This window comes from Salvelinus sp. IW2-2015, linkage group LG23 (assembly GCF_002910315.2).
Source record: "Salvelinus sp. IW2-2015 linkage group LG23, ASM291031v2, whole genome shotgun sequence".
Lineage (NCBI taxonomy): Eukaryota > Metazoa > Chordata > Actinopteri > Salmoniformes > Salmonidae > Salvelinus > Salvelinus sp. IW2-2015.
The window spans coordinates 10,886,483-10,894,615 of NC_036863.1; the positions used below are offsets into that span (position 1 = coordinate 10,886,483).

General features: G+C 38.0%; 1 long non-coding RNA gene across 1 annotated transcript; it reads right to left on the bottom strand.

Moving 5' to 3' along the window:
- Positions 1–558: 558 nt before the first annotated feature.
- Positions 559–5,822, bottom strand: LOC139022877 (uncharacterized). The gene is made up of 3 exons (XR_011473944.1): positions 4,093–5,822; positions 2,373–3,526; positions 559–2,176 (listed from the first exon to the last, which is right to left on the bottom strand). It is a non-coding gene; the product is annotated as an uncharacterized lncRNA (long non-coding RNA).
- Positions 5,823–8,133: the final 2,311 nt, after the last annotated feature.

Consider the following 8,133-nt stretch of genomic DNA (forward strand, 5'->3'; position numbering starts at 1 on the left):
GTTCTGCTCACATATCCTGCTGCCGCTTGCTGCTACTGCTAGTATGCGTTTGCTTATTTTGCTCCCAGCCTCCACCTGTTAGGTTCTGTTTTTCTGCTGATGGATTGGTAAAGTTTACCGCGCTCACTGCTTGTAGGTCATTTTATATATTGTCGCTTTGCTTGGGCAGTGAGCTACCCTGAAGAAGCAGAGTGTTTTCAAACCTTGAATTATTGATTATTTAATAAATGATTAAACATAATTCTACGTGGTGTTTCCTTTCTGAACTATGCTGACGTGCTGCACTCATCTACCATATATCTATACTTTGTCATTCTAGTCTGGTGCCTTTAAGTCATTCCTAGTGATTAAGACTGAACAAAATGTGTCCAACAGTGAAAATATCCATGGCTCGTTACCAAAAACAATTATAACAGATTATCACTATAACAGCTGGGAAATACATGAGCTACCATTGCCATGTTGCTGACTGAGGAAAGATGCTTTAATCGAGTCCACACATATAGAGAATGCAGAATAGAGAGTTCTTGAAAAGACTGTAGTCTGGAGTCACAAGGAGAGAGGTGATTTATTGGACAAGGGACATTTTGGGGAGCTGCTTAAATATTCTCTGAAATATGACCTGTGGCAAATAAGGACAAAAATAATAAAGCTGGCTTTTCTCAGAGGTCAAAAACCTTTCCAGTAAATTGTGTGTGTGGGTGAGGAGGCGCTGTTCATTGAAGGTGATCACTGATATCCTGCTACACTTGACGTCAAGTTTATTTTACCAGAAAATAACGAGTTAAGGGATGTCTCTATAAAAGTCAGTGCTCCAATGTTTACAATGTTGACGTGTGAAGAGTGACAACCAGCCTCAAGCTCAACTGCTCCAGCACTGAGGTGGGAGCAGAGTGACAGTACCAATGGCAAAGGATCTTAAAAAGTAAGTACAGGGGTGTGCAAAACTGGCTTGTACCACAGTTGCAACCTAAATGAGTCAGGGCCTGTATTCATAAAGTGCCTCATAGGAGTGTTTATCTAGGACCATTTTTGCATTTTAGATCATAATTAATATGATTACATGGGAGCTAGTCTGTTTTTGATAGAAAATGGCTAACATAGAAAGGTCTGTGTGCATAAATGTATCCTTTACCAGACTAAAACTGTAAAACAACTGTCAATACTGTTTGCTTGCACAGTGTGGCATCCTTTTTGTGCTTCATCACTAGAGGACTGCAGAGATTAAACTTAAACTTTGAAGTTCCCTAAATTCATTGTAGGTGTCCAAAATAACAAGATGTTTTTTTTAGGGAGTCTAGTCAAACCTTCTGTAGTAATTACACTTGCCTGCAATAAATGAATACAACAATTACTATTATTGTAGTTTTCTTTCACAAATTGCTGTCCTTGATTAAGTTTGCCTAGTACAATAGACTAGTCCCCTAAGTGCTCCAGAACATTGTTTTTATTTCTGACCATTGCTCTTCTAGACAATTAGATTTTTCAGCATGTCAGCAATCCTAATTTGTCATTAAGGCTTATTTACATTAAACTTGTCCCAAAGTAAACTGCACTGTCAATCAAAAACTCATTGGATAATGGACACTGAAATGCGTGATTCCTCCGCAGTGGGAAAAACCTGGTTGAAAGACGTCTTTTAAAGAACTCTTATTCTGGTCGCAAACATATGTTTTATGACCAGAATACTATGTATTTTTCTGACCACCATACGACCAGCTGGTGATCATTCTGACCACTACATTATTTGCTACCGGTATAATGTACTGGTCATAGTTAAGACTTCATCATAACCTGATAATGACCCCCTGAGTACAGCTTATTACCTACTGTAAAAAGTATTGCAGGGGATAAAGTTGGATATTGAAAACATTGTTCATTACATTTCTATTTGTTTCCATAGTCAACAATTAGTTTCAATCTGCAAAACATTCTTACATTTAAAATAAATCAAACAATTCTATGCACATCTGCATACAGTAATTCTTTCATAATTTACCCACAGACATTACATGCATATAAAGACTGGGGCAGAGTCTATGAAGGCCTATTGCTTTTTATTATTGATGATTATTAAGAGTGGTGTGGTGAGGTAGATCCTCATCAAGGACCTCTGAGCAAAGAAGGCGATCTGGAGCGCAATGGCCCTTTTGAAGAGTGGTGTGATGGGTCAGATCTGCAGTGATGAGAATCAGCGCATTACAACTTTATCAATTTTGAGTTTTTTTAACTAGAAAAGGACCTTCCTGAAGAAACTTTGTGGATTCAGCTGGCTAAAACTTTTAAAAGTATTTCCACGGTACAAGTTGAAGATTGTGGCAGTTATAGCTTAGAAATGTCTTCAAAGAAGAGCAACTTGCTCATATACATACTTTAGGTCCTCCTCCACCACGGCGGTCAGGTGCACATTTTAGGACTTTACCGACAGCCCGCACACATCAACCTCCCAAGTTCTCTGGCTTTTCATGACACTTACTGTAAGCATAAAAAGAGAATACATTACAGATTGGCATAATGTGGGCATGCAGGACACGACAGAACAGTAACGCACAGTAAAATATATTTAAAATGTCGCATTGTCTATGTCAAATGTCTCAACTGCTCACATTTATTTACCAATTACAATGGAGCACACACGAGTGGTAGCAAAGGCATGTTTGCTCCTCTGTCCCTTCATATTGAAGTGGGACATTAATTCATTGCTCATCAATCTGAAACATTTAAAAATTAAACAGTAGTTGGATCATTACATTGTTTAAATTGTCGCTAAATAGGGTAGAGTGTTGCTTAATCCTAATACATGTTTTAATATTACAACAACTTTTTATAAACACACGACTCTACAGTCCCGAGGACATTATCCCGGACAGTTCCCCCAATCCAGGACAGCTTGGCAGTCTTAAAAAAAGAAAGGTAAATACAAAAATGTAAGTATATGTAAAGAGACAAATAGAGACAATAAAATATTATATTTTTCAGAAGTTGTGTGTCTGTCATATCATTCCTGCAGCAAACATTGCTAGTTTGAAATGGGTGTAATTCGCAAATCTATTCCTCTTCTCTGCAACGTTTGAGTGAGCGACAGGGAGAATGAGCAAGAGAGAAAGGGGAGAAACTTTACATGACTCACCAAGGAAGGTCTAAAAAGGTGAGTTAAAATAGGATGTTATTTGCTTTACAAACTTATATTATTAGAAGTGGTGCTATTTCAATTGGATCTACTTACACTAAGATCAAGCAATCATGGGGAGCGGAATAGCATGTATTTTGGGGAATACAGTCTCAGTGAGACCTGATGCAGAGAAAAAACTTTAATGATCATCAGCATAGTACAAACCTAGCTCTAACCAAGTTGTTTAGTAGGAATCAATACACATTATCAAAGAGAAAACAACATTTTTCACACAACTTACTGTCAATGACTATGGATTTAAGAAGGACTGGTTCTGCTCTATCCTTTCCCTGGGATGTGGGAGAATAGGTGGGTGGACAAGCACTGCATCAGGTCATTGACATGTTTAAGGAACTGTAAAGACAGAGACAAATCATGATTCACCTTTAAGTCAACCTAGCTGCTACAGAAGACCTGTCTTTAGAAAGTTAGACTTAGCCTAGCAAGTACATTGACTATGTTGCCCTTCAGCAACGGCCAGCAGCATTCCACCCTGCATCCCACTGCTGGCTTACTTTTGAAGCTAAGCAGGGTTGGTCCGAGTCAGTCCCTGTATGGGGGACCAGATGCTGATGGAAGTGGTGTTGGAATGCCAGTAGGAGGCAATCTTTCCTCTGGTCTTAAAAAATATCCCAATTCCCCAGGGCAGTGATTGGGGACATTGCTCTGTAGGGTGCTGGATGGGACGTTAAACGGGTGTCCTGACTCTCTGTGGCCACTAAAGATCCCATGGCACTTATCGTAAATGTAGGGGTGTTAATCCCAATCTGGCCCTCATACCATCATGGTCACCTAATCATCCCCAGCTTCCAATTGGTTCCTTCATCTCGACTGTAACTATATTCCCCAGGTTGTTGCTGAGAATGTAATAATAAGCAGACAGATGGAGAGAGAGAGACAACAAAACATAAGCTTTTTACATTTCTTAGTCAGCCGGCTGGATAACTTCTGTCTGCCATCCAAGCTAGAAGATTACTGCAATAAAGAGAATCAATAATTGAAAAGGGTAGTTGAAAGGTGTTAGAATGAGTGTTGAGGGGGGATAGGCAAGGATCCCCGATGAATCAAGAAAAACTTCACATTCGTATTGGGAGGTACATGTTTCAAGAATTAGGCTAGCTAACAATGTTACACACAGTCAATGTTTCCTATTTGCATTCATCAACCCTCTCTCGCGCACTCACTCACTCACTCACTCACTCACTCACTCACTCACTCACTCACGACAATGTTGACATGATGACAACCTTTTATATAAATTATTGTGATCATCTCTCTCCCCCTCTCTCACACACACAAACACATACACACTATTTGTATGACAATATGACAATATTTTCTAAAGTTATTGTGATCATAATTTCTCTGTCTCACACACACACACACACACACACACACATTTACTGTCATTAGTAACTAAACATATCAAAACATTAGATAGCTAACTAGCTAGTGGGTACAAATTAAAATTTAACTTACCATGTCCATGGAGGATTAGCCAGAGAGCTAACGTTAGCTAGCTAAAATTAGCCAGCTAGCAAAACTTTCCTTGACGTTCTTCTCCCCAACAAACCGCCACTTTACTTACAAAAGTAAATCAAGAATGCATGAAAACATGGACGACCACTTAGCAGTCAAATATTATTATTTATTTTTTTTGTGCAAATTTCGAGAAACGTTTCCAGCTGTGTTGTTGTGTAGCCTACCAGGCGCTCTGTCCCAACGGCCGTATGGAATGTATACGCTTGAGCAGGAAGGCTGCCTGCATGCAGAGATCTATTGCTGCGGCAAGGCATAGTTTCCAATCCAAGTTTAAGTTGGAACTGATATGCCTAACGTAAACTCACGTAAACTCGTACATCGCCTTGGTCCGTACAATTGCCCTTATTTTAGCGCCCCAAAAATGTAATACTTCCAGATCAACTGTAATGTCAATACCATTGTAAAGCACAATTTCTCCCCTTTCCAACATGATCAATTACATGACCTAAACGCTGCCCGTTTCTGCATAATTCAAGCAGGCAATGAGCCCCGTCGGGTCTTTTTAAAAATGGCGGGTGGGGAAGCGAAACTAATGCGTGAGAAGTAGAGAGGTTGTGTGGGAAAATTGCTTTTTTTCACTCTTATCACTTATCACCTTATCGCCTCTAAAATGTAAATAAAACACTATAAAGAGTTTATATAATGCGTCATTACATACCTATTTGAAGGTTTGTGTCGAATATGAATCAGGTTTTTAGGGCGGTGCTAAAGTGATCTTAGAAGTAAACAGCGGCTTTGAGAATGATGATCGCATGCAATGATGAAGCAAAAAATGACTAGGTATCCCCCCTTACCCCCGTCACTGTCCATTTCTTGTTTTTAAACGATGAGAGAAGTGCTACACCTGGTGGAGAGAGATTGTAAGAAAGAAATAGTTGCTTTATGCGTGCTGTACGTTACGACATGACACGTCACGATGTAACGGAGGGTCCGTTTTTTCAACTTTTCTCCAATACTATAGAGCCATTACCATGTTGATCAACGCTTGAATAGAAACCTAGTTCACACCCCCGATTTTGAAGTCAACACAGTCGCTACAGTCCCATTAGTTTTCTTTGTAGCCTCGTTTGAATGTTGCGGTTGCGCACATTTGTACGGAATGGGGTGAGTTTACCTTACCTGCTTATTTAGATACAGAAATTTAAATAAAATGACTGCACACATTTATGTTAATTGCTTAAAAACATCACAGGAAAATCTAATTGTCATACTGTATTTCCAGGGTCAAATTCAGTGGCAATAATTTTACTAATTATTGGTGGAAATAAATAGGATAAAAATATTTTGGGGGTAAATCATGGTGGATTGTATAGGATAATGAAATAAAATACATAGGCCTATTTGTTAAATTCTGAAAACAAATTTAGTCATAATAGAACATCAAAATTGCATTCAGTGAAACAGAAGAAAATGTGCAGCAAAACAGTGCAATTACACAGACAAAAGATGACCATTAGAAGCCAACACATACCCAAACTACCACCCAGTAAGCAAAATTACGTCTAAGACGTCTTTTCCAGACATTGACATGTGTAAGCCGTAAGAATTTGTTCTTAACTGACTTGCATAGTTAAACAAAGGTTAAATAAAATATATAAAATAAATGTGCATTTCAGGTGCTGAATGAAAGTTTAGAAAATGTATTTTCTGGATGGTGAAAAAATATCTTATACGGACTTCGAAAAGACTACCTTTACGGACGTTGAAAATACGTATTTTCAGTACGTTGAATTTAGGTGCTGAATGAAAGGTGAAAATATGTATTTTCCGGATGACAAAAATACGTATTTTCAAGACGCTGAAAAGACATAATTTACAGAAGTTGAAAAAACGTATTTTTTGGAAATGAATTCTATGGCCAAAGTTCAACTGCACATACATTCAATTAAATAAGCATTATATCACAATAATATTTTTTCAAGCCTCTTGATATAAAAAAGAGTCTTGTTATTATTGTTCCCATCTGTCACATGCACTTATGTTAGCCTTTTCAAAAGCTTTAAAACTTGCAGCAATGATGTTCAAAGTAGTCAAACCTAAAGAATAAATCAACAGACCAATTCAACTACAATAACATTCTCGGTAAGGGTTACAGACCACCTAGTAAGCAAAATGACATTGACATCACATGCATTTCAGGTGCTGAATGAAACGTTAGAAGACGTCTTATACAGACGTCGAAAATATGACTTAAGCGGAAGTCGAAAAGACGTCTTGTATGGACATCAACAAAACATCTTATATGGACGTTGAAAATACATCTTACAAAAACACTGAAAAGACATCCTTTACGGGGGTTAAAATATGCATTTTTGGGGCTGAATGAAAGGTGAAAAGACATCTGTACCAATCTGTCACATGCACTTATGTTAGCTTTTTCAAAAGCTTTAAAACTGGCAGCGATGATGTTCAAAGTATTCCAAAAAACTCATATTTCAAACATCCAGCCTGACAAAAGATACATTTTATGCCTCACATTAAGTGAATTATTGCCAATATATATTAACAAAGGGGTGTACATTTGGTTTTGATATTTCATGTTTAATATTCATGTAATATTTAGTAATTATTACAGAATTACAGAATAAACCAACAGACCACTTCAACTAGAATACATTTTTTGTTTATCTACCTTAGTTGTATGCACTGACTCTAAGTTGCTCTGGATAAGAGTGTCTGCTGAATGACCAAAATGTAAATGTAAAAACAAACACTTGCAAAGTATGCTGGGTATTATTCGAATGCACTTGGACCCCAAGCCAGTACAAATTTGTTCGGTGCGATCCAAATCTGAACAAATCATAGACGTCTAGGCTGTTTCACAAGTTTGAACATTACAGTAGAGCACAATAGAGCATAGTACAGTATGGTACAGAAAGGTCAAGTTTTATTCAGTAGAGTAGGGTACAGTACACTATACTTTACTCTAGTGTGCTTTACTATATTGTACTATACTTTACTGTACTGTGTACTGCACTCTGCTGTGCTCTACTGTACTGTACAGTGCTGTCCAAACTTGTGAAACATAGATGTCTAAGATTGGTTCAGATTTTGTCTGAACCAGACCAAATCTGAACCAATTATAGACTTCTATGTTTGGGACAAATATAGGCCGGACCGGAAGTCTGTGGACATTGAACTCAAGGCCGGTCCAAACCGGACAAAATCTAAACCAAACATAGAAGTCTATGATTGGTCTGGACCAAAAAATTACGTCCTTGGACGTTGAAATCAAGGCTGGTCCAGACTGCACCAAAAACGTTGGTATAAGATGTCATGAAAAATACGCCTTTATCACTACTTATGCCACCTGGGTTCTTTCCTGGCAGGGCTTATATTCTGAAGTGACAAGTTGCCAATGAGATAGTTAATAGTCTTGTAAACATTATATTAAATGTATATGTTATCTCACCATGGAA